Below are 26,178 nucleotides of genomic sequence, written 5' to 3'. Positions count from 1 at the left end.
TATAAAGGTGGGGGGGTCTGATGGGGATCCTAATATAAAGCGGGAATCTGATGGGGACCCTGATATAAAGGGGGGCTCTTGTGGGGACCATGATATAAAGGGGGGCTCTTGTGGGGACCATGATATAAAGGGGGGCTCTGATGTGGACCCTGATATAAAAGGGAATTGGATAGGGACCCTGATATAAAGAGGGGCTCTGATAGTGACCCTGATGTATGCAAGGGACTCTGATGGGGGACCTCAATTTAAGGGGGGCTCTGATGGGGACCCTGGTATAAAGGGGAATCTGATAGGGATATTTTTAATTGGTTGCACAAATATTTATAAAATCTAGGATTCTGTACTTGTACTGTAAAGTTTGGAGACCCCTGTTCTAAAAGAATATTATTGCAGCTTATCATACACAGGGATTTAGCAAATGAAATGCCTCTGTTTGGGGTTTGGCTCCCCTTGAAGTGTCAGTAGTTAAGGTTTAGGCTCCCAGCATCTTTAGGACCCTTGTCTGCTGAGGGGAAGGACCAGCGCCAAGTTTGTCCTGATCTTCTAAGAACACATTTCACAGTCCTGACAGTGGCTAGAAAACCAAGGGCTGTCATTGAGCAGGATTCCTCCAGGGGGCGCTCCATAGTAGCCTTACTGTATTAAAAGGATATGATACACAGATAGAGAGGGAGGAGCTGAGTATAACTAGGTTTTTTTTCCCCTTTCCTCTCTGTCTGTATTCCTGACACACGGAGGGAAGAGAAGAAAGAGAGAGGGACACACAGAAATAAACCCCCACCCCTTTTAAAAAGAAACTAAAGCATAAGAGATCTGGATCCCTAAAAGTATCAGCTGGCTTGCACTCCAGATCTGGGGCTTGGTCTGGGGGGAGATTCAGAGGGACTAACAAACCTGCACCCTTCTTTATTTTTTCCTTGTTTATTTTTTATCTTTTTACTTGTCTTTTTTTTTTTTTTTTGTCCTGGGTTTGCCACCTCATTAACTTGATCAGCACTGCATAGCCCAGGGCCTGGAGATCAGAGCGGAGGGGGATTTAAAGGTCCAGCGTTGTTCTGCAGAGAGGTGAGTTACCATGCACATGGGGTCGGTGGTGGGATGTGGCTTTGTGCTGTAGTTGACTGTTAGCAGGCTGAATACAGTAATGAGCTTGTGTCTTTGCACAGTCTTACCTGCTTAACCCCTGATCTACCACACAGGAAGGGGCGTGAGACGCCACTTCTTGGACTGTGTACAAAAAAAGAAAAACTGGGGCTCCCCAGCCTATTTTTAGCTACCCCCCCCCCCTCATCTTCCTAACCCTTTTCATAAGCAGTCCCCACCCCCCTTTTAAATAACTCTTGCAGGTAAAGGGATGCATTGCTATAACATTTTGCAGGATCCCCTTCCCATTAGACTGACCCCCCTCCCTTCTCCCTGTCTTTTTAGTTCTCTTTAAATCTAATTCATGCAAAGCTTGCAAGGGTGATCATATTTAAAGGGGGTGTCCTGCCCGGATGCTCTTTACATAGAACATTTCCTTTAGAGTGTCAACCAGGCATGGCTGGCTTGTTCAAAGCTTGCCTGCTGGCTGCCGCCTATACATACACAAGGCCTCTGTCTGTATGTTGACTATGTTATAGCTGTGCAAGGTTGTTCAAGGCTGCCTCCAGCCGAGGAGGAGAAGTGGTTAACTCCCTCTTAATGCTGACAGCGCATAGGCCGTGTCCTCCTCTCCCCCTTGACTTGCAATAAGGCACTCTAGACTTGGGGCAAATCGTTACGAAGGAAAGTGAAGAGATCGCTGCAGATTTAACCTCTTCCTAGCCGCCTGCCTTCTAGAGACTAATCTAAAAGCGACTAGGATTTCCTTATACTTTTCAACTGCATAGGCTGCTGCTGTTTTTAGCATTATCGAACTTCTCCTGAAGTCGTTAGTATACGTGGATAGGATCGTAAAGGCTTGCAAAAAAAAAAGGGGGGGGGGGCGTTTTTCCAAATCCGACAACAACACAAACGCATTTATGTTATGATGAACACTTTCCGTCATCGTTGGCTCCTGTCCTAACAGACCTGTCACGTCAAAGTGCTTCAAGGTCTAGGGTACAAGGTACTGCGCCTCCTCGCGGATCCCCTGCGTTTTATTTTTTCACCAGGAGCACCATATGGTGCCTTTAGTTACTCTTCTGTAAGCTTCTGGGCCTTCGTGCCAGAGGTTGGCCTTTGAGCCGCGTGTGGCGGACTCTTTAACATCAGTGACACCCCTTGACACTGTTCCCAGCACTGTTTGCAAATCAGATTTAACCGTGTCGTACCCTCTCATATCATTTCAGTTCTGAAACGTTGCCTATCTACGTGACCATGCAATAAAAAAAAAGTAATTTTTTTTTTTAAATACACATGCTGATGTTTTGGGCCATATCTTATCCCTGTATGTCATAAAGGCTCAACATACATGCTACAATTCGACCGTACAATACATTTTTAGATCTACCAAAACAATGGGGGTGGATTTTCTGGTGCACACAGAATCTGGTGCAGCAGTGCATAGTAACCAATCAACTTCCAAATTAAACTTGTTCTATTAAGCTTTGACAATAATACCTGGAAGCTGATTGGATACTATGCAGAGCTGCACCAGTTTTAGTAAATCCCCCTCAATGTAATATGAGGATCTACCCTTTATTTTGCATCCAATCAGGCAGGCTCACTACGTATTTGTTAATAGATCTAAAGGAGGTTGTACAATCAGATTGTATTGTGTGTGGTGAAAGCTTTCTCTTTTTTTATGTTACGTTACTTATTATTATTATTATATTATTGTAATCTGTGTAGTGAAAGCTTTTTTTTTTTTTATGTTACTTATTATATAGATTGTAATCTGTGTGGTGAAAGCCTTCTCCTTTTTTCTGTTTATGTTACTTATTATTATATATAATATTGTAATATGTGTGGTAAAAGCTTTCTCTTTTTATGGTATGTTGCTTATTTTTATATAATATTATTATTATTATTATTATTATTATTATATATAATATTGTAGTGTGTGTGTGTGTGTGTGTGTGTGTGTGTGTGTGTGTGTGTGTGTGGAAAGCTTTCTTTGTTTTTTATGTTTTTATGTTACTTATTATTATATATGTTACACATTATTACTATAGTTAATAATAATATATAAGTTCCGCATTCATACATAATTATGACATCATATTATGTATTATTATATAGTCTACCTGTTATTACCATACAGTATAATTATATTATTATAAAGGTTACATATTATTATTGTTTTGATCCAGCGTATATCTTTTTGCATTTGTCCATTTTTTGTAAATATCCGCTCAGAATCGGCTATAGAAATAGTGCATTCTTTTAGTTCCCGCACACACACCTGTGCGATTTGTCACGCTTCCTCCATCATGTGACCGTGCACGACAGGAGGAATCTGATTATTGTCTGTGGGGGGGGGGGGGTTCACACCCATACCTATAACATGCTTCCATGTGACTTGTATAAAGGTGCACTTTTTTGTCTCAATGACTTTAACATGAGTGCATGAAAAACATGTGGAAAAATGCAATAAACATGCAGACTCCACAGATGCATGTCTAGCCTTATATTATATTTGTAATCTATGTTCAGGAAAAGTCAGATCTAAGTTCAAGCTCCTTTTAAGAGATATATGTTCTATGGAAGGACGGGTCAGTTTGAGGTGACTACTTATAGTTCCTTTTACATATATGACATGGCGTTTTGTGTCGGCAAGCTAATATTGAGTAGATTGTGTTGCTGCTGAATAGCTGTGCAGCACGCATGCTGCAGCCTTTGCATTGCTATACATGCCTGCATGTACGCACAGGCTTATGTATGTCGCTATTCTTTGTTTGTCTTCCTGCATGTCGGTAATGTTTATAGCGTGGCCATCTTTAATTTCTTATTTTTTATTTATTTTTTAGCCCCCGCGTGTTGGTGTGTCCCGCAGGTGGCCTTTGAAGTGGTGTTGGCACTCTGTCACGCAGACATCTGTCATGATTTGTGTGTTGTGTTCAGAGAAAGGGGGTGTGGAGGTTTTTGGCTCGGAGAGAAAGTGCGGCGAGGTCTCAGGGCGTCCCAAAAACTGAAGCGGAAACAACAGCTCGCTATGTTTGATATTCGTAGTCTGAGGAAATTGTGTGTGTGTGTGCATGTGACAGTGGCTGACTCACCGTCCGTTCAATTTTTTTTTTTTTCCATACTTTATTTATTTATTTTTTATTTTTTTTACTTTCTTTTTGCTGCAAAAAAATTTGGGCAAAAGTGCGCAGTTGCAGAAACCCGACGCAGCCGGAGAAATCCTAGTTGTGTGACATGGCGATAGGTCAATGAAGTGGGTGACAGGCTCACCAAGAGCTTTGTGTGTCTAATGCTGACAGGAGGATGGCCGTCTGTTTGTCTAACACCGAGGGATCATGTTTGTTTATTAGAGGCAGGGAGAGCCCTGGATGTCTGAGGCAGAGAGGCCTTCATAGGCCTAAGCATGCTGGATTGGCGGTGGAGAATATTAGCCATGTATGACAGTGTTTGTGTTAACACTCTGAGCACATATATGTTACTGCTTTTTGTGCTGGCCGCACCAGCTGCCTGGAAAAGTCTCAATTCTTCTAACGTGGCGAGGTGGAGGGAGCCTCGTGTGGGATGAAGCTCTCTGCTTTTAAAGAACAGATCTCAGATGTGCGTGTGACAGACAAGCCTCTCACCTGTCACCGCCGAACAAAAAATGTACATGTGAGACTAAAACTTTTACAGTATGTGTACACCCATCAGATCTCCAACTACACTTCCTTATTTCAGATGTCTGTACACTTACTAGGAAGTTGTTATCTATACATTTCTATACAGTTCAAAGAAGTTTATAGTAGTTATGAAAGTGTAGGTATTTTTTATTTATTTATTACAGGTATTTATTTTTATTTTTAATTACGTGTTTTTTTATTTATAATTTATTTTATTTATCACAGACAGGTACTTGTATTCTATTTATTGCAGCTATATATATATATATATATATATATATATATTATTATATATATATATATATATATATATATATATATATATATATTATTATATGTATATATTATTATATATATATATATTTTAATCATAGCTATTTATATATTACAGGTATTTTTTTTTTATTACAGATATATATATAATCATTTTTTTTATCACAGCTATTTATTATCTATTACAGGTATTTTTTTTATTTATTACAGTTTTTTTAAATTATTTATTATAGGTATTTTTTATTTATTTATTACAGGTATTTTATATAGTGCCAAAGATGTACGCAGCGCTGCATACGCTACATTCACATCAGTCTCTGCCCTCGAGAAGCTTACAACCTAAGCAATAACACAGACCGGATGCCGAGCCCGGGCATCCTTGCGCTCGTCCCTGCGTATCCGTTAAGCTTAAAGCGGAGGTCCAGGCTTTTTGTGTTTATTAAAAGTCAGCAGCTACAAAAAGTGTAGCTGCTGACTCTTAATAAACAGACACTTACCTGTTCCACGGTCCAGCGATGCGGCCGCCCGGATCTCCGCTCCTCTTCCCCTCCTCTCCGCCGGCACCTCCATTGGCATTCTGGGCACCCGGCCATGGCAGCTTTTGGCTTCATGGCCAGGGCACGCACTGCGCATGTGCGAATCGTGCTGCGCTCTCAGAGTGGGCAGGCGATCTTCTGGGACCTGTCACGTGTCCCAGGAGATCGCCTAGAGGGAGGGGCCGCCTAGGTGGAGAGGGGGAGTCACCTAGGCGGCCCGTAGGAGGAAGTGGGACAGCAAGTCCCACTCCTAACAAAGCCCCCCCCCCCCAAAAAATAAAATATGACATGCCAAATGTGGCATGTAAGGGGGCGAGGAGTGCTTAAAGCGGAAATTCCACTTTTGGGTGGAACTCTGCTTTAACTATGTGGGTGAGTCCACCTATTGCATTAGGGTGTGCACCCCTAAGCTCAAACACACATGCCTTTCTCTGCAGCCTCAGCTGCACGGGGCAGTAAATGGATGTGGGAAGTGCTCTGTGCTGAGTGGCTTCCTGTTCATTCACAAACTGAAACCTAGTAAAAAAAAGTTTACTATGCTCCAGTTATGAATGGACACAGTGCGTGTGTTTATTGTGTTCATTTAGAAAAGGAATGGGCCGGTAAATTACATATTTACTAGCCTCTTCCCCCACTTTCCATACTGAAGCATCCCCCCGCAGCAGCCGGAGGAGAAGAGAGAAGGGAAGCCAGCAGCACTGCAGGTCGGGGAGGCTAATAAGGTGGGGGGGCAGGCAGTAGGGGGAATCGGCACATAGTGATTAAGAAAAAAGCAGTTTGCTTATAACTGATTATAAAGTGTAATCTGGTGTTTGGCTTCAGTTTGTTAGTGTATCTAAATCTGCTAAAACATTTTAAAGTACAATTAAAGGCAAAACTTTTTTTCAGTTTTGGATACAGTGGAAGGATTAGAATGCTTTACAGGTTTTTACTGCTGTCTGTGTCCCTGTTAAGGAGATTCACTCTTTCTATTTGTCCTGTTCACCATTATCATTGAAAGTAAAAATTAAAAATAAAATCCCAAATTTTGGGTTGTACCCCGAAAAGTAATAGAAGGGAAATATGTCAATGGGGACACTAATTCTAGTGATCTGGGGGTTCCCAAGGGATTTGCAAGGATTTCCCTTAATTTGCAGGGATTTCCTCTCGCTTCCTGTTTGGCTATGGGACAGGAAGTGAAGGGAAATCTCTGAAATGAGACACACAGATGGTGAAAAAAAAACCTGACATGGGTTATAACTCTCCCTTACTCCAAAATGAAGAAAAAATAAGTTTATAGTTCTACTTTAAGACTTGCCTCCCTCTAGACTTACAGTGCTGCTGTCTGCTGTGCCTCCTGTTCTCATTTCTCCAGAGTTGTCTCACTAATGCCGGAGGAGTGTTACTGACCAGATCACCAGGTGAAAACAGAGGGAAAAAAAAGCTAAAGTAAAGAAAACTAATGCGGCCACCGCATCTAATAATTGGTAAGCTGCAATATATCACATTTTCGGTATTGGGTTTACGCCAGCTTTAAGCTCGCCATACATGACTCAGTTATTTTTGATCAGACGGCTGAGCCGATTTCCCCATTCACACATTTGAAGGGGATAGGGGAGTGCTCCCCGCTCTGTCATTGCACTGATTGAGCAGAAATATTCCAGCAAGCCCATTCATGAAAAGTCGTTGTATTCAGAATACTTTATTAATCCCAACAGGAAAATCAGTTTCTCATGAACAGGAATGACCATGCAGGGATTGAAATGCCGGGCAAATTTAGATCCATAGATGGCCATCTTTAGACAGCAGCCAATAAACCTACTAACTTGTCTTGGTAGTGGTGGAGTATGGGAGGAAACTGGAGTACCTGGATCAAACCCACGTAATCACATGCAAACTCCATGCAGATAGTGTGCTGGTTGGGATTCGAACCGGGGACCTTACTGCTGCATTTCATTTTAAATGTTTAGCTGGATAAAGATTCCGGATAGCTGTTTCTAATTTAGCTTGTATTTTTTTTTCCCATTTTTTTTTTTGTACTCCAATAAAAAAGAAGGAAATGTAATTCTTTAGATTGTTTACATTTCCTTTAAAAAGTGTCATCTGAAATATGGTTGCTCTGGTTTCCATTTGCTCTATGGAGCTCTGTCAGTGTCATATTGCGCGTGTGTTGTGTATCGGGTGTTTAGCAAGGTCCGATGGCGTTCAGACGTGGCAGGAGGGAGGATTTGATCACATCAGGGCCACTGGAGCCTGACAGGTCATCCCATGAATCGGTGTGATGCACAAATACAGCTGCACGGCTGACCGTTTCTGGATGTTAACATAAATTAATGGAACTTTCCTTTAATCTTGTTAAATTTGAAACTTCAATTAAAAGACTGGTGATCCTGACATGAAGGTCCTTTGTTCAGGCACTTCCTGTTATAAGGCGACAACGATTTGTCCCTGTCTCAAAGTTGTGCTTTTACAGTGTCACTAGGGTTACTATCCAGCCAGTAAAAATGTAATTGGTTGCCAATGTCATTAATAGAAAAGAGGTGATGGGCTGGTGATTTTTTCCTAGAAAAGGTGACAGACTTAGGGCCCTTTCACACGGGGCGGATCAGTAATGATCCGCCTCCGTCTGTCCGCAAAGCTCAGCGGGGATCCTCCGTAAAATCCCTGCTGAGCTGGCAGCTGAAAAGGGTAGTCCCCGCACACTGTGCAGGGTTCGCCCTGTCTTTCCTCCGCTCTCCCCTATGGTGGATCGGACGAACACGGACCGTATGTCCATGTTCATCCGATCCGATCCGGCAGAAGGAAGAAAAATAGGATTTCTTCCGTCTGCAAATGCGGATCTTTGCGGAGGCGGACAAATTACGGGTGTCAGCGGATGTTCATCCCCTGACACCCGTAATCACATAGGGACCCATGTATGTCCCGTTTTCATCCGCAAACGGACGGATGAAAATGCGGACATACGGTCCGTACCTGTGAAAGGGCCCTTTGGCAGGCCATAGGCAGTGCTCATTTCTGTGTTTGCAGGAAAGACATTTTGCATGATTGCCCCATCAATACAGACAGTTCTGAAAGTGGAATCCCTCCTGCTGAGCAATTGTCTGCTCCCGAACGGGGGAAAGCAGGGGGCAAATGGGGGAAGCCCTGCCAGGAGAAGACAGTGAAGTGAATCCAGCAGGCAGGTTCTACCCAAGTTGATTGATCAACTTGGTTACATTCATTCTGCCCACACATGGTTCGAATTTCAGCCAGTTCCTGTCTATGGCTGGCCTTACATGTCACACATGGCTTGATGGAGGTGTGACCTTCAGGAAGCTCTAGAGCAAAGGTCTCAAAACTTTCTAATTAAAGGGCCAGTTTGCTGTCCTTCAGACTTTGGGTGGGCTTCAGTGGGAGTAAACAATGCCCCATCGTTGTTGTTCGTTTGAAGAATAGTGCCTCCTTGTTGGTGTCAGTGGGAGGAATAGTACCCAAAGGGATGGCTAAAGGCAAGCAAAAGACTGCATCTGACCCCCGGGCCACACGTTGGAGACCACTGCTCCAGAGCAGTGGTCTTCAAACCACAGCCCTTTGCTTGCCTTTATCTGGCCCTTGGAAACACTATTTTTCTTCCCGCTGACATCAACAAGGATACACTATTCCTTCCATTGACACTAACAATGGGACATTATTACTCCCACTTACTCCAATGATGGGACACTATTCCTCCCACTGACATCAACAAGGAGGCACTATTCCTTCCATTGACACTAACAATGGGGCATTTTTACTCCCACTGACTCCAATGATGGGACACTATTCCTCCCACTGACATCAACAAGGAGGCACTATTCCTTCCATTGACACTAACAATGGGGCATTATTCCTCCCACTGACTCCAATGATGGGACACACTTCCTCCCACTGACTCCAATGATGGGACACACTTCCTCCCACTGACCTTAATGATGGGACACTATTCCTCCCACTGACTCCACTGATGGGACACTATTCCTCCCACTGACTTCACTGATGGGACACTATTCTTCCCACTGAACAATTGGGAAATATTTCTCCCTCTAATACTAATGACGGGGCATTATTCCTCCTCCTACTGACTTCAGGCACTATATAATTTATTTATTTATTTTCCCACTGACACTGGGGCATTTTCACTGGCCACTCCGGCCCCCTATAGTCTAAAAGGAAAGTAAAGCAGCCCTTTGTTTAGAAAGCTTGGAGACCCCTGATCTAGAGCAAAGTAACAGTTTTCCAGTTAGGGTTTCCATCTAGTTTACCTCTCACAATAATACCCAAGAGCTATCTATAGCTAAAGTATTCATCAGTATGCATTGTCTATTGACTTTGCTTTGTACTTTTTGCTCTAAATATACTCTAAAATGAATTTTTTCCTTTTATTATATTATGTTCATTTTTGCAGCATAGAAAAAGCTACAGTATGACTAGAGTTTCATGTTCAGACATTTTTATAATAATACGTTTATTATTTATATGACAGCGTAGCTTTTTTTTTTCCTATATAGCACATTATATTTTCACATTGCTTTAACATAAAGCTGGACTTCAATGGACATTATTCCCACTTTATAAATCTTCCATGGGCGGTAAAACAAAAGTGCCCAGTTTGTCCAATACTGAATGCTCCCACAGTGCCTTTCCGCAGTAATGTATGCTTTTAGTGGGAGCCAGTATGGCAGCTGGTGGGTGGTAGATGACATATTGGGGCTATGCCTTGTCAGCAATGAACAGGAAACATTGCAAGAGAAAGAATAGGTCCGATTTATAGAAGATGTATACAGAGGTGCCCATTTATGGGTTGTGCAGGCAGACTGGCGGAGACATTTGTCTGCACTCTTCTGAGTACATAAGCATTTAGTGCTCGTTCACCCCATGTCAATCGGCTGCATAGATAAACACAGACTTTAAGGCAGAGCACATAGAAAACAATTGTTTTCTATGTGCCATGTTCATATCATAACGCTGTGCTGAGCATGTTTGCATTTGTACACAGCGCACAGCACCACATGCCACCGCACCTCTGCCTGCCGTGCATAGACTTGAATGAAGTGACATTTAGTGGCTCTTAAGGTTTTAAAAAAAGAAAAAGTAACCCGTACGAAACAACACTTTAGCAAGTCGGCCCTGGAAAGCAGTGGTGATGTGCAGAATAACATGACAACCAGTCAGATCTCAATTTTCTGTAGTAGAAGTTGTCTAGTGTGTGGGTTACCACCGTTAGCACATTGCCCTGGCCGTTTGCGCTGCTTTTAAGAGTAGCCCCTATAGTTTGATGATTTTTTGCATTATTTTGTGTTTTTTACAAAAAATATTTTCGGGCATTGCACTTTAAATGAAAACTAGAGCAAATGTGTACTTATAGTTTACAGCAGCCAATCAGACTTCCTGTTTTGCTTAGAAGGTGAATGCTGTCTATATGCCAAGGAAAACTGCTCTGTCAGATTGGATGGAGAGCGTCTGTGAACAGCAATTTTCAAGACTTGTCACAGATTCTCAATTGTATTTAGGTCTGGACTTTGACTGGGCCATTCTAACACATGACTATGCTTTGATCTAAACCATGGATATGGAATTAGCGGACCTCCAGCTGTTGCAGAACTATAAGTCCCATGAGGCATAGCAAGACTCTGACAGCCACAAGCATGACACCCAGAGGCAGAGGCATGATAGGACTTGTAGTTTTGCAACAGCTGGAGGTCCACTAATTGCATATCCCTGATCTAAACCATTCCATTGTAGCTCTGGCTGTATGTTTAGGGTTGTTGTCCTGCTGGAAGGTGAACCTCCACCCCCAGTCTCAAGTCTTTTGCAGACTCTAAAGCTGGTTACACACTATACAATTTTCTTTAGATTTTTTTCTTTAATATTTACCAAAACCATGTACAGTACTATGATGTCAAACCTAAACATTTTAAATTTGTATGCAATCATGCAGGCCTTTACACGACATCATTTAAGGTAAATTTCAAAGTTGTATTGTGTGTATAGTATAGTATAGTGTTTAGTGTGCTCCATCCATCTTCACATCAACTCTGACCAACTTCTCTGTCGCTGATGAAGAAAAGCATCCCCACAACATGATGCTGCCTCCACCATGTTTCACGGTGGGGATGGTGTGTTCAGGGTGATGTGCAGTGTTAGTTTTCCACCACACATAGTGTTTTTTTGCTTTTATGACCAAAAAGTTCAATTTTGGTCTCATCTGAGCAGAGCACCCTCTTCCACATGTTTTCTGTGTCCCCCACATGTCTTCTCCCAAACTGCAAACAGGACTTCTTATGGATTTCTTTCAACAATGTCTTTTTTCTTGCCACTCTTCCATAAAGCCCAGATTTGTGGAGAGCATGACTCAAGCCCCATACACACTATCAGTTCACTGATGGTTTTCTCCATGTTTACCAAAACCATGTAGTACAAGGACCTGCCTGATTGCATTTAAATTGAAACGTTTAAGGTTTGACCTCATATTAGATGGTTTTGGTAAACCTGAAGAGAAAACCATCAGGGAAACTGATAGTGTGTATGGGGCTTAATAGTTGTCCTGTAGACAGATTCTCCCACCTGAGCTGTGGATCTCTGCAGCTCCTCCAGAGTTACCATGAGCATCTTGGCTGCTGCCTGTCAGTTTAGGTGGACGGCCATGTCTTGGTAAGTTTTCAGTTGTGCCATACTCTTTCCATTTTCTGATTGAACCGTGCTCTGTGAGATGTTCAAAGTTTGGGATATTTCTGCGTAGTTCTGGCTGAACACAAATTGGCTGCAGCTAGTTGGCCAGTTTGCATGCATCTATATCACGAGCCTGGGTTCAAACTTATGTGGTGTGGAACACTGCATGTAATTTGCACAGGAATCGCAGCACATTCCTGTGCGAATCACTTGCGGTGTGTCTGGGGTTCAATTTGAGCCATGGATTTTTGTATGGCTCCAATCGCACCGCATTCGCACCAAACTCTTGCAGGACCCTTTTTTTGTCTGCATCAGAATCGTGAACACCCATGGGATCCGGATTCTGCAAATTGCACTGTGTTTTGCACACTGATTTCAGGGTGGTGTTAACTTAACATACAATCGGTTCGCATGAAAGGGTTGCGATTTTGATGTGGTGCAGAATCCGCTGCGAATTTGCACCGCATCTAGTGTGCACCGCGGCTGAATTTAGCCTCCTCTGATCGCAGCAAACTATCTGCATTTGTGCGGCTGTGTGAATGTCGACTAGCGGTATGTGGGGTTGAACCAGCATTTGTTTTCGACAAGAAAATGTGAAGGAGCTGGATAAATAATATTTTTTGTAATTATAAATGTGTTTTTTGGTTTGGGAAAATTTGTACATATTGTAGTGATCCCTGGGATTCCATTCAAGTATCAGATCTGGACAACATTTTAGGGGTATCGAACAAATTTAGTTGACTCGATGGCAAGAGGGAATGCTCTGACGGAGAATTTTTCTAAATTTCCATAAAAACATCCAAACCAAATTCTCCTGGTGTATGTTCAGCCTAACTGCAAACATTTTGTTTATTATTGTTATAATCCACTTTGACACATCAAGTATTGTGTAGGGCGATCTGTATTGTGTCGCGGCAGGGCTTTGATGAGTGGAGGATGTGCGGGCCTCTCAGTGCACATTATGTGACAGCCGCTGACACGCTGACATCAAAGACAGCCAGGGGAAGGTTTCCCTCCTTCCCTGTTTGTTTATGTGTTGTCTGGCACAATGAGCCACCCCTTTGTGTAAGAATGAAAGTGTCGATCAACTGCTGCAGCTGTTTTTTTGTTTTTGTTTTTTGGAAGGCACACTTTTCTGTTCGGCATGGGGTGTTGACAGAGATGTTTGCACTTTTGTGTGTTGAAGTAGAAAAAAAGGCAATGCAACCACCCAGCTGCCTCCCTGCTGATCTTCTCTTTCCTGCATACAGCTTAAAATAAATCTCAAAGCAAATATTTTTTTTTTTTACTTTTTCCAAGCAGTCACATGACCACAAAGGTCCGGCGTGTGTCTGTGGAGGACTGACGGGCACAAAATCGGCACGATTGGGGAGAAATGCTGTACATGCATGTAAGGGTAAACGCTGATGCAGACCTGCCCATGAATGCGCACAGCCATTCACGTATATTGGCGGCTGTATGTGCCGCATGCGCAGGAAAGTGGCAGAAGTTTTACACTTCAGCACACAGGTGCGGTCATATGTCAGTGTGCAGGAGGCTTTATTGTGATTGGTGGCTGGATGAAGGATTAAGAACACAATACAATAAGGCCCTATATCTCTTCCTCTATCACATCATGCTAATTCATGGCACAGCTTATACAGAACAGACCAAGTATTGCATCATAACTGAATTGTTTTTTCCTGGTTGGCTTGCTAAGCCATATTCTGAGCCATAAACAATAAAGCCAACACGTTTTTTGGATTGAGCAGGAAATGGGTAAAACCCGTCTGTTTTTCTTTTGCCATACGTGTCCTATTGTGTAGAAAGTATAACTATAAAGGCAATTATTTTTCGTTTTGGATAGAGTGAACATGGATTAGAACCCCTGTCAGGTTTTATTGCTGTCTCTGCCCCCCGTTAAGTTGATTAATCCTCATTATTTTTCCTGTTTACCATTATCATTGAAAGTGAAAGTAATAGAAAATACAACATTTTGGGTTGTTTCCAGAAAAGTAATAGAAGGAAAATCTTCCATTGGGGACAATAGTTCTGGTGACCTGGGGGTCCACAAGGAATCCCCTTAATTTGCAGGGATTTCCTCTCCCTTCTTGTTTGGTTATGTGAAGGGAAATCTCTGCAATAGGACACAGATGGCAAAAAATAAAAATAAAAAATCTGATGGGTTTCTATCCTCCCTTGCTTTTAGTTCTACTTTAACTTCCTATGCCATTGACATACCTCCCAACTTTTTGAGATGGTCGGCCCTAGTAAAAATTCTGATTTCAGTCATATTATTTTTTAAGGTAGTTTTAAAACAGGCAGTTCATGCATGAAATCCCACAAACTCATACCTCCCAACATTTGGAGATGGGATCGAGGGACACCTATTAGCAAAAGTATGTAGGCACAGGACACCCCCCCTGTCACACCCCCTTGAAGGAGGATTCTACAAAAATATGATTGGTTTACCCGCAAGTGCTTTTTTTTACTACTACTATTTTTTTATACTGACTTTTGACATTTGCAAATGCAGCTATTTAGAAATTGGAGGAAAAGTTTAGCATTGTGAAACACTTTTTTGAAAGATTAAAAGTGCATTTTATATACAACTACTGTATTTATCGGCGTATAACACGCACCCTAACTTTAAGAGGGAAGTTTCAGGAAAAAAAACTTTCCACAGCCCCCTGCACATTACACGGACTCCTTGCAGGGGACAAGGACTCCTTGCACGGGACACAGACGCCCATTCATTATAAAGTACCCCTGCACCCCCAGGAGACCCCCAGTCTCCTGGGTCAGCATTGCCAGCATACTCTAAAGTTGAGAAAACATCACTATCGGCCTCTTCTCATACACACGCTCCTCTCGTCACTGTCATAAATCAATGTTTCTAAAAACCTCAATTAACGCCACTCTTTCTTGGACCTGGTCACCTGATTCATTGGCGATCATATGACCGCTCTCTTCCTCCAATCAAAAGCCACACTCGAGGAGGCAGATCGAGAGGAGGGGAGCGACAAGAAAGAGCTGCGTTAATTGAGGTCTTTAGAGGCTTCCATTTACATTTAGAGTGGCACAGGAGGCTCAGTGTATGAGAAAGGACTGGCAGTAATGTTTTCTTAATTTTAAAGTATGCTGGCAGCGCTGTCCCAGGGCCAGGACAGGCGGGGAAACCGGCCTGACACCCCCCAATGGGTGGACCGCCCCCGTTGGTAAAAAAAAAATACTGGATTATAACACGCAGGCACAGTTTACCCTCTATTTTCAGGGTAAAAAAGTGTGTGTTATATGCCAATAAATACAGTATATAGATCAGACCAAAATGAGAAGAAAAGAGAGACGGAAGGACCTTGTTCCAAATCGGGGACAGATGGGAGCTATGCATTGACGAAACTGAAAATCTCTCTAAAATAAGGGAAATCCTCATTTAGGGCCACCATACCCCTTACAATCTGATTTTACAATCTTTGCATAATCAACTTTAAGTTTACCAAAACTATGGGGACCTACGTAATCTAGTCAATCAATTTGTGTCTAATCCGCACCCAATCAAGCAGGCCCTTGCGCTACATATATGTTCGTATATCTAAAGGAGATTGTACAATAAGATTGGCAGCCCATTCATGTGAACGGGCTGCTGTGCCTCCTGAAATGCTGGGAAAAGGTCCCTGCAGCATTTTAGAAGTTGCAGCCCGTATGGCAACCGCAAGCGCACCCGCAGGCATCAAGCGCGTTGTTCTGTGTGTGAGTGGTTGTGGCCATATGAACTTAGCCTTAAATAACTTTTTCTAAGCAGTATTTATATAACACAATCAGCCTTATTAAAGCTTTAACTTTTAGCCAATTTTTTGTGGGGGAAAGCGGAACTATACTGCATCTGATCACCACAAACCAAATACACTATTTAAAGCAGGCTTCCACTAGTTTGTAAGTTTATTAAAAGTCAGCAGCTACAAAAAGTGTAGCTGGTGACTTTTAACAGACACTCACTTGTCCCACGGTCCAGCGATGTGGCCACCCAAATCCTCCCCCCCCCTCTCCGTGGCGCTGTCATTGCAAGTGTGGGCACCCAGCTGTGACCGCTTCACAGACGGGTGCACACTGCGCATTGCACTCTCCTAGTGGCCAGCCAATCTTTTGGGACCTGTGATGTGTCCCAGAAGATTGCAGAGAAGGAGGGATTAGGCGGCTAGGGGGAGAGGAGTCGCCGCCTAGGTGGCGAGACGACGGAAGCATGAAGTGGGACAGGAAGTACCTGTCAAAACCAGGTACCCACCCCCCCCCCAAAACAAATTACATGCAAACTGTGGCATGTAAGGGGCGAGGATTGCTTAAAGCGGAATTTCCTCTTTTGGGTGGAACTCCTTTAATTAATTTTCAATATTCACAGCAAACTCCCCCAATCCATCCATGTCTTCATGCTTTATTTTGTTGAGAAATCACTGAAAAACACCCCCTAGCATTTCTGGCCATGGCCATCTTGAGGCAGATGATTCATATAGCATTTATTTCCTGGAATCCATCTGCCCTTTGCTCAGACAGGAGGGTGTGCTTGGCCAAGAAACCACTCCTCCCCTCCCAAAGACTCCTGGGATGTATGACATTATTTTGGCCTAGGCCTGCAAACCAGGAAGTAACTGAAGAAATGATAAACAAAAAAGATTAAAACGAGTAAATAGAAAGGTTTATTCTAATCTATTTACCAATGGTAGCAGCATAAGGATTAAAAATGGTCAATGTTAAATTAAGAAAGTGAATTTCTGCTTTAAAGCGGAACCAAAGGCAAGGATAATTACCCATGTGTCAATGGTCCGATGTCCGCAAGGTCCCTCGCCGTCATCTTCTCACCCGTGCTTGATTTGCTTCCTCTTATCCCAAGTGGCTGCTTCTCAGAGAAGACAGTTGCTCGGCAGGAGGGACTCCCCTAACACTGTGTTGATGGGGGAATCGTGCAAATATCTTTCCTGCAGGAAGGAAATTTGCACTGTGTATGGTCTGCTTTAGAGGCTGCCTGATTGTCCCTATGGAATTGCATCCTCTGTAACCGAGGCAAAGAGATGTCGCTCCCATTGCTAGCGGCTGAGATTCAGCAGCATTTGGACCATGGACATCTGGCTGCAAAGAGAGCGATTCTATAGGGACACACAGGCTGCCCCTGTAGAGATCCTGGCATTTTGTTTCTAGAAGGATCGCCCATCTGACATCAGCCTAAGTTGTTGGGTTCTGTACTGCTACATGTGGCACTGACGGGCTGAAGGAGCCCCTTTCCTAAGTGTAAGGGAGAGCCTCCTATCCTCTCCATGACCCTCCTTCTTACCTTGATGTCTCATTTCAGGCTGAAATCTGGTACTGATTAATCTTTGTTTCTTGTGGAAAATGTACATTTATTCCGGTCTTGAAATCTATAAAAATATACAAAGTGGGCCTGTCAAATCTCATGGAATGAACTGTCTCATTCCCTGGCACACTGCTGCATTCTTTGCAGATCGCTCTCTCGTGTGCAGACACTCGTGGCTTTTTGCTGTCTCTGTCCCCCTTGTGGGCAGGATTTTTTATTTATTTTTTCTAACAAGACCTTTATTTTCATGGGTATCTCAAGAGCCCTATGTAATAGGAAGAGTATGTATTGGCCCAAAAGCAGACTTCTCTGTAAGCAAGCTTAAGCAAAGGATGTTGTAATGTTGGAATTCTTTATTTATTTTTAATTGTAAAAGTGTTATGTACTTTTTTGTAATTATTTTTGTGCTTGATAGATTGTGAGTGTTGAACCCCCTGTCAGATTTTTACTTGCTGTGAGATATGCAGATGGCAGGCACTGGATCGAAATTAAGGTCAAGAATTGGACTAGTACAATGGCTCTGGTTCATAGACATGAGATGTGCATAGGGGGTGTGCCAGGTAAAATTTGAAGCGGTACATTAACCACTTGCCCTCTAGAAGATTTACCCCCCTTCATGACCAGGCTGTTTTTTGCAATACGGCACTACGTTATTGACAATTGCGCAGTCAATGCGACGCTGTACCCAAACAAATAGAGCTTTCTTTTGGTGGTATTTGGTCACCACTGCTGTTTTTATTTTTTTGCGCTAAAAAAATGACCACTATAAAACGCATCAAATAAAAAGAATGAAAAAAATCAAAATTCTTCATCAGTTTAGGCCAATATGTATTCTGCTACATATTTTTGGTTAAAAAAAATCCCAATAAGCGTATATTGATTGGTTTGGGCAAAAGTTATAGCCTCTACAAACTATAGGATTTGGATTTTTTTTTTTTTTACTAGTAATGGTGGCGATCAGCGACTTATAGCGGGACTGCAATATTTCAGCGTACAGTCGGGACACTGACACTTTTGACACTTTTTGGGGGCTAGTGACACTAATACAGTAATCGGTGCTAAAAATATGCACAGTCACTGTAGCAATGAGACTGGCTGGGAAGGGGTTAAACATCAGGGGGGATCAAAGAGTTACCTGTGTGCCTAATCCGTGTTTGTGCACGGTGTGGGAGGTGCTTCTACTATGGGAAGGCATTGATCCGTATTTCTGCTTTACAGGATCACAGGATCAGTACCTTCCTTACTGACAGAACGGCGATCTGCCTTGTTTACAACCGGCAGATCGCGGTTGTGGCTATCTGCCTAATGATTGTGCCGGCAGACATCGAGCCCACAGTACTCGCAAATTAGCTCCAGTTGCGTCTAATCACAGCGGGGGAGGTTCGCCAGCAGCGTGAATGCTCACCCCAGGCCCAGAAGTGTCAGATCAGGTACTAGTACTAGGTACTAGTACTAGGTACTTGATCTGGTGCACAGCGTCCGCGCTACTTCAGTAAATATGCCATGGCCGGTTGTAAAGTAAGGTAAAAAAAATAGGAACAGAAACATTTCTGACATCTGCTGTGTACAAATAAGTTGTCTCTATTTTGAATTGTGCCAGCAACAGGAGTCATTCTGGTCTCCAAAAGGTGATCGCTTCAGCACCCACATACTTTTCAGCCACTTCCAGCAACGTATGCGTTGAGAATATTGTTCTGGGGAACACAAATGCCGCACACCAAGATGCAAAATTATCCTTCTTTTGTTAAAATAGCCAGCAGGAACAAGTTCCATTCTGACAGGTTTTGCACCAGGCGCAGTGCTTTCTGAAATTGAGTGCTTCTGTGGAGCCGAGCCAGCACCTGAGATTCCATGGAATCTGGTCTCACCTGAAGTGTCATATAAATATTATCTCTAATTATGGTTCTCTTATGATAATTACTCATCTGAACAGAATACATTATTATTATTATTATTATTATTATTATTTTTATTATACAGGATTTATATAGCGCCAACAGTTTACGTAGCGCTTTACAACTTGAGGGTAGACAATACAATACACGAGGTATAAGAGGGCCCTGCTCCTTAGAGCTTACAATCTAAGAGGGAAAGTCAAGAGATACAAGAGGTAATAACTGTGGGGGATGTACTGATGGAAAAAATAAATGTACAGTTGTTAGGTGGGGGCCAGATAGGATTCTCTGAAGAGATAAGTTTTCAGGGATCGTCTGAAAGTGGAGAAAGTCAGACAGATTGGGGTAGAACATTCCAGAGGATGGGAGAGGCTCTGGAGAAGTCCTGAAGGCAAGCATGGGATGAGGTGACAAGGGGGTTGGAGAGCAGGAGGTCTTGGGTGGAGCGAAGAGAACGATTAGGTTGGTATGTTGAGACTAGGTTAGTGATGTAGCAGGGGGCAAGGTTGGGGTGGCTTTGTAAGTTATTGTTAGTATCTTGAATTTAATTTGTTGGTTGAGTGGCAGCCAATGGAGGAATTGGCAGAGGGGTATAGCAGTTTGTGAGATAGATGAGCCTAGCAGTGTTCATGATGGATTGAAGTGGGGATAGCCCATTTAGAGGTAAGCCAATGAGGAGAGAGTTGCAGTAGTTGAGGTGAGAGATGACCATGGAGTGTATTAGAAGCTTTGTGTTGACATTGGTTAGGAAGGGGCATATATTGGAGATGTTGCGGAGGTTGAGGCGGAAAATTTTGGATAGCGATAGGATGTGGGGCCAAAAGATTAGTTCAGAGTCCAGGATTACACCTTTGTTTGTTATTTTTATAGAAAAAAAAACAAGACTTTACAATCACTTTTAAGGCTGGATTCACACCTATGCATTTTTAGTGCTTTTTGCATTTTGCAGATTTGCACTACAGAACGTGTTGTAGTGCAAATCTGCAAAATGCAAAAAGCACTAAAAATGCATAGGTGTGAATCCAGCCTAAGAGCCGGTTCACACTGGGGCGACTCGTCAGGCGGCTCAGCCGCCTGAAGAGTCGCGTCCCATTCAATGCAATAGACTTTTCTAAGTCGCTCCGAAAAAGGTTCTTGTATGACTTCGGGGGCGGCTCGGGGCGATTTGCATTGACTTCTATATTTTGCTAATCGCCTCTGAGGTCTTCAGGACGACTTGCAGAGTCGCCACCGAAGTCGTGCCGCCGCAGTGTGAACCGGCTCTAAGGGACAGCTGCAGTATCAAACCGAATGCTTGAAAGTATGAAGGTCCCCCCCCCCCCAAGACCTTTAAATTGGTTGTAAACCCTTACATATACCCAGTGAAGTGAGCAGCCACATTCTCCTACATAAGTTTTACTTGTATTTCTGCTATCTTACCCACTCTACACCCCTTCTAAAGTGCAGATCATATTAAAATCTTTCTTCATCTGTCAGCAGCACATAGGGAAGGGCAGAGAGAATGTGTATTGTTGGAGGGCTTGCAGTATTCCAACTAAGAGGGCCTGATTTTATTTTTGCCCAGGGCCCTAATTGATCTAAAACTATAGGCTAGTGTAGTGTTTATAACACGGAGGGTTCATAGTCTCTATCCCATTTATTTCCTTCCCAGCATTCTGCCCTGTGATGATGAATCCGCTTCCAGTAAGTACACTGCCATCTCCAGCATTGTCCTGTAGGCCGTAGATCCCACCTTTTTATTTCTCTAGTGCCCGTCACTGGTAATCAGCACATTAGTGGACGTGTTCTGCAAGGCTCTCCTTCTCACTGTGTACCACTTAGTGTACCCTCATGCTGTTCATTACACACTTTGAAAAATACTGCCTTAGCATCTGACTGAGAATGTAATTCAGGCTTTCCTTTAACATCAGCTCCACTGTTTTGTTGCCCACTAATGAGCCAGTGTCAATGGCTGTGACATCACACAGGAGATTGTCTCATCCATGGGCAGACAGATTAGTTGTCCAGATGTATATTTTCTTTCCAAGGCTGTCTAATGCATGGGCTTACACTTTCTTGCAAAGACACTGCCGTTCTTTTTTTAGATCTACGGGCCTCGTGTGTCAAAAAGGGTTCAGGTAGGCTATGGTATTCAGTCCGACTTTCCTTGTCATTTGCCAGCATGCAGAATGAAAGACAGCAATAATCTGATTGCTGGAGGCTATGCAGACACTGTACAGGAGGACTGGTGTATGTATGCCATGACGGGCTTGTATACTGTAGGCTGCAAAAATAATCATGTTTTATATACTTTCATAGAGTAGACATGGAAGGTTTGGGGGGTCCATGAAAGGGGGTTGATCGCAGGTATGTTCATGGAGGCTTCATAGACCTGTGCTTTCACCTCCACTAAGAGTATTATTTTTTATACAGGATTTATATAATGCCAACAGTTTGTGCAGCACTTTACAGAATCAGGGCACACAGTACAGTTACAATACAATTCCATATAGGACAAATCGGAGTGCCCTGCTCATTGGAGCTTAGAATCTGAAGTATATGGCCAAAGATCAATTTCAGGTAACAGGTAGGGGGATTCTCAATTCAGATTACAGACAAAAGAGACTGGGGTGGACTGGAACCTCACAGCAGGATGGAAAACTAAAGCTGGCCATTGCTGGATTGAAATTTGGGCAGTTGCAGCGAAGACCGACCAAATTTCTATCCATGACTAGGCCATTAGGTCGACTTCTTTTGAATGGTAACGTTAAAAAACTTTTGTCAATTGGCTGCAGCCACTGATCAGTGAATTCTGACAGTGGCGGGTCCCACATTCAGAATCAAATATAGCAGCGAGGATGGTTTCCTCCATCCAATTCGTTGGTGTGGATGGATGAATCTGTTCAAAAAACGAGCCACCTATGGCCAGCTTAAAGCTCTGGGCAGATGGGCACACTGTATACATTACATGGCTCAATTTTAGTTTTGAATGGAGTTCGCCTTTAAGCTGGCCATACAACTAGTTGATTTTTTGTTGAACAAACATTTGTACGAAAATTTGAAAAATACAAAAAATTCCTTGTACATTCAACAGTACTACGAAATTGAATTTACTTTTAACATTTAATTTTGGAATGACTGTAATTTGCCAAATGAAAACCACATACACTGTTCAAAATTAGTTTGTCAGAGAACATTTTTCCATGCCGCTTCTTTGAATTTTCTTTCACTGGGGTGGAAAACAAGTGGCGATTCGACCCCCAATAATAATTAAAATGTCTAAACAAATTCTACTAGTGTATAGCCAGCTTTACCTGAAGGTAGCAGGGAGCAGTAGGCAGCCCTGCTTATAGGGTGTTTTTATGCAGTCGAGACACCTGCTTGAGTGACTGTCTTCCTAAGCCTGTGGTTAGCCTCAGGGCTTGTTTAGGTGATTGTTGAGCTTCATTTATCCTGCAGACACAGTTTGTATTTCCTGTACAGCTAGACAAACTGTCCTGTATGAATGACAGGTTCCCTTTATCTCGCCTGTGCACACCATCGTCCTTTCTTGCGATCCTGCACACGGTGTCTGAATGACAAGTCTGATTATCCATACAGACGAAAGGAGCCCACCTAGCTGCTGAGTAAGTGAAGAGCAAAGATATATAACATACCGTTCAAAAAGTTTTAACACAAGAATAAGGATTTTCATTTTCAAATCTCAACTGTCACTTAAAACAATTTAAAAAAAAAACCAACATCCTTATCCTGGAGTGATAACTTTTAAAATTTCTGCACAATATCTAATGAAAAGGTTTGCATTGCCCCATCCCACAATAAAACAGCATAGCTAATTAAATGCATATATGGAAACAAGCAAAAATGATGTATGTTTACATCCCTTTTTAGTCTTGCCTTTAGACCAACCCCCTGGTCCATTTACCCCATACTTTAAGACCCTTACCACCATTTTAAAATAAGTAGTCATTGTTGTCCTGCTTCTTGTACCTTGTTCTGTGACCGATTCACAAATGACATTCATGGCAGTTCTTATGCATGCTCTTTTCATGCATTTTCCCGAGATCCTGTGAAATTTTGTAGTTTGGCTGCAAGTGCTCTCTGAAAGGCATGCAACGATGACACAGCCTTCTCAGGATGCATCTGTGAGACCCTGGCTATGTCGCCAGTGCCTCTACAGACCAGGAAGTGGATTTCACTTGGTTTTGGATGGTGCTTGCAGAGTTGCATGCACCTGGAATGTTTAGTGTAGAGAGGGAAGGTCTGCCTTAAAGAGGAATTGCAGTCTGCTCACATAATTTGTAATAAAAACATCTTTGCCATTTGGAAGCTTCCCTCCAACCACTTTGCATGTTATTTTATATATACTCCGATTCTGTACTTGCCAAATGCTGCAGAAATATCCCTCCACTGAGTCTGGCTGCATCCCTTATAACTGTGGGCAGCCGAAACTGCTGCCTAATCTAGGGTGACCAGACATCCCCAGTTTCAGGGGACAGTCCCCTGATTGAGGACACTGTCCCCGGACCAAGTCTGTCCCTGGTTTTGTCCCCAGATTAGATTTATTGGGGGCAGGGGCAATTTCAAAGACAATCAGTGCAGAGTTACAATTAAAAAAATTGAATTACACCCCCCAGCTCCGCCATGCCTACTAGAATAGGGGGGTTGTATTTTTCCATTATCTGTGCCCCTTTCTGATGATCATGTGCTGGTCAGAGCGGAGGGAATATTTCTTCAGCTTCTGGCTTATGCCCATTCAGCTCCGCTCGCATGTTCTTCTGCCTTGGCTCAAATCCTGGCCAGCCACCTGCCTATCTCCTTGCCTTCCCTGGCAGAGTGATCTTCCTCCACTCCCCATCCAGTAGTAGCCGAGGCCCGAAGAGTAAGACTGTGAGGCGGGCAGCGACGGGCAGAGAGTCGCTGATTGTTGCCATTACTAGTAAAGAAAAAATATGTCCCCGGATTTCATTTAAAAAATCTGGTCACCTTAGCCTAATCACTTCCTGGATTTACACAGACACACAAAGGCACACCTCCAGCTCTGCAGCTCTCATTGGCCCTCTTATGACTTGCCCCCTACCTTCCTGACAAACTCTCACGACAGTGGGATAGAGAGCTGTGCATGATGTCATAAGCCTAGGCTTTTTTTTACCACAAAAGAAACAGGAAGTGGGCCATATAAGGCAGAAAAAAAATGTTTTACTATCCAAAGTTGTAAAGGATTTTTTTTTTGTTGCTGAAATGACTGTTTACAGGGTATAGAGACATAATAGTTAACTGATTCCTTTTAAAAATGATTCAAAATAGATAAAAATCAATCATATAATGTACCTGCCGTTTTTTAGTTTCGTTTTTGCATGTTGTTTCCTGCTTCTGTGATGTACAGAGCCACAGAGCCAATACAGGGCAGTGATGGTTTGGAAAACGAAACGGATTGGTGCTGAGGGGTTTTAGACACACAGTAATCACACCTCCTTGAAGTTAGTGACCACAGAGAGAAAGCTCCCAGTACTGTGGTTATCAGGAAACAGACAACCAGGAAGTGTGGAGATTAGAGAAGAATTACAGCAACTTGAGAGCAAAAACAAACAATGAGGACATGAAAACAGCACTGCATTAAGATAAGGAAGCTATTAAGATAAAAAAAAAAATCCTTTACAAACCCTTTAAATCAACAAGGGCAGAAGATTTAATAGATGGAAAGTTGAAAAAATTACTGAAGTTCTGCTTTAAAGTATATGAACAAAGCACATCCTTCTATAGTGTGTAATTGTCTCAATTCAGAGCACTGAGTGTCCTTTATCTGTGCTGCCCATTCCTTAGCCATCTCCATAAATCTTTTTTGACAAGTTTTTCTTACACCAAGAGAAAAATGGTGACGGGGAGGCATCTCCAGTACACAGCACCAGCTGGTTCCTGTGTGAAGGGGGGTGTTTCCCTTTCCTTCCAATCAGCTCTCAGAGCTCCCCTTACTGAGTTCTGCAGAGTGTAATTTCAGCTCTCTGTCCCCCGTTTTCTCACAGCTCAGACCAGCTTTATAAATTCTGGACTTTGGATGTGGAGAAGAGAAGACTGCAAATAGACAGGTACAACTCATGTAAGGGGATTTATTTATTTCCTGTGTATCACCTGAGGCCAGTCCCTTCACTGGGTATATGTAAGGGTTTACTTTTGAATCACCATGACCGTACAGATTCTGTGTAGCCAAAGTTTGGTTTACCAAAACTGTAATATGAGCACCCATTCGAAATCTACAAGCCTTATGAGCCTTCGTTTGATCCCTTTTTATGTCACATAACACTGTATTGCTTTGGGTTCAAATTTTAATTTCAGTTCAATAGTTTTGTATGTATCATTACCAGTAACAAAGACCTTTTTGGCAGATGCTTGAAAAAAAAAAAAATCCTTTCAAAACAAGTGTTTTTTTTGTATGGGTTGTTTTAATATTTTGGGAGAAAAACATTCAGAAGGAAATATGAATATTCCTGGTATTGAGTTTTCCAGGAGCACAGACTGGGCGTTCCGCTGTCTTGTGTTTTTCGGTAAACTCCTGCCTGAATGAAAGAGACACTACCCTGACTTTCATGTGTCAGCTTTTGTGTAAAGTCCCAACATCAATGGCATCATTTGTCACATGGATTCTATTGTGCCGTGGTTCCATTAGGAGTTGTTCACAGCAGAGTTCTTTGTAAACAGAGGTAAAGCATAATACATGTACAGGTGTGTTGATGTGGTGTAGCCGAGGACGTCCATTGCAGTAA

General features: G+C 42.7%; 1 protein-coding gene across 3 annotated transcripts in view; it reads left to right on the top strand.

Moving 5' to 3' along the window:
• Window positions 1-630: 630 nt before the first annotated feature.
• The window catches only part of THRA (thyroid hormone receptor alpha), a 286,969-nt gene continuing 261,421 nt past the window's right edge, over window positions 631-26,178 (top strand). Inside the window, exon 1 of one of the 3 annotated variants that reach the window (XM_040331864.1) lies at window positions 631-1,065. The gene's annotated coding sequence lies outside the window, so the exon portion shown is untranslated. The remainder of the gene's footprint in view (window positions 1,066-26,178) is intronic. The other 2 variants (XM_040331863.1, XM_040331865.1) reach the window with 2 other exon arrangements.

Source organism: Rana temporaria, chromosome 12 (genome assembly GCF_905171775.1).
Source record: "Rana temporaria chromosome 12, aRanTem1.1, whole genome shotgun sequence".
NCBI lineage: Eukaryota > Metazoa > Chordata > Amphibia > Anura > Ranidae > Rana > Rana temporaria.
This window is presented reverse-complemented; position numbering and strand designations above follow the sequence as displayed.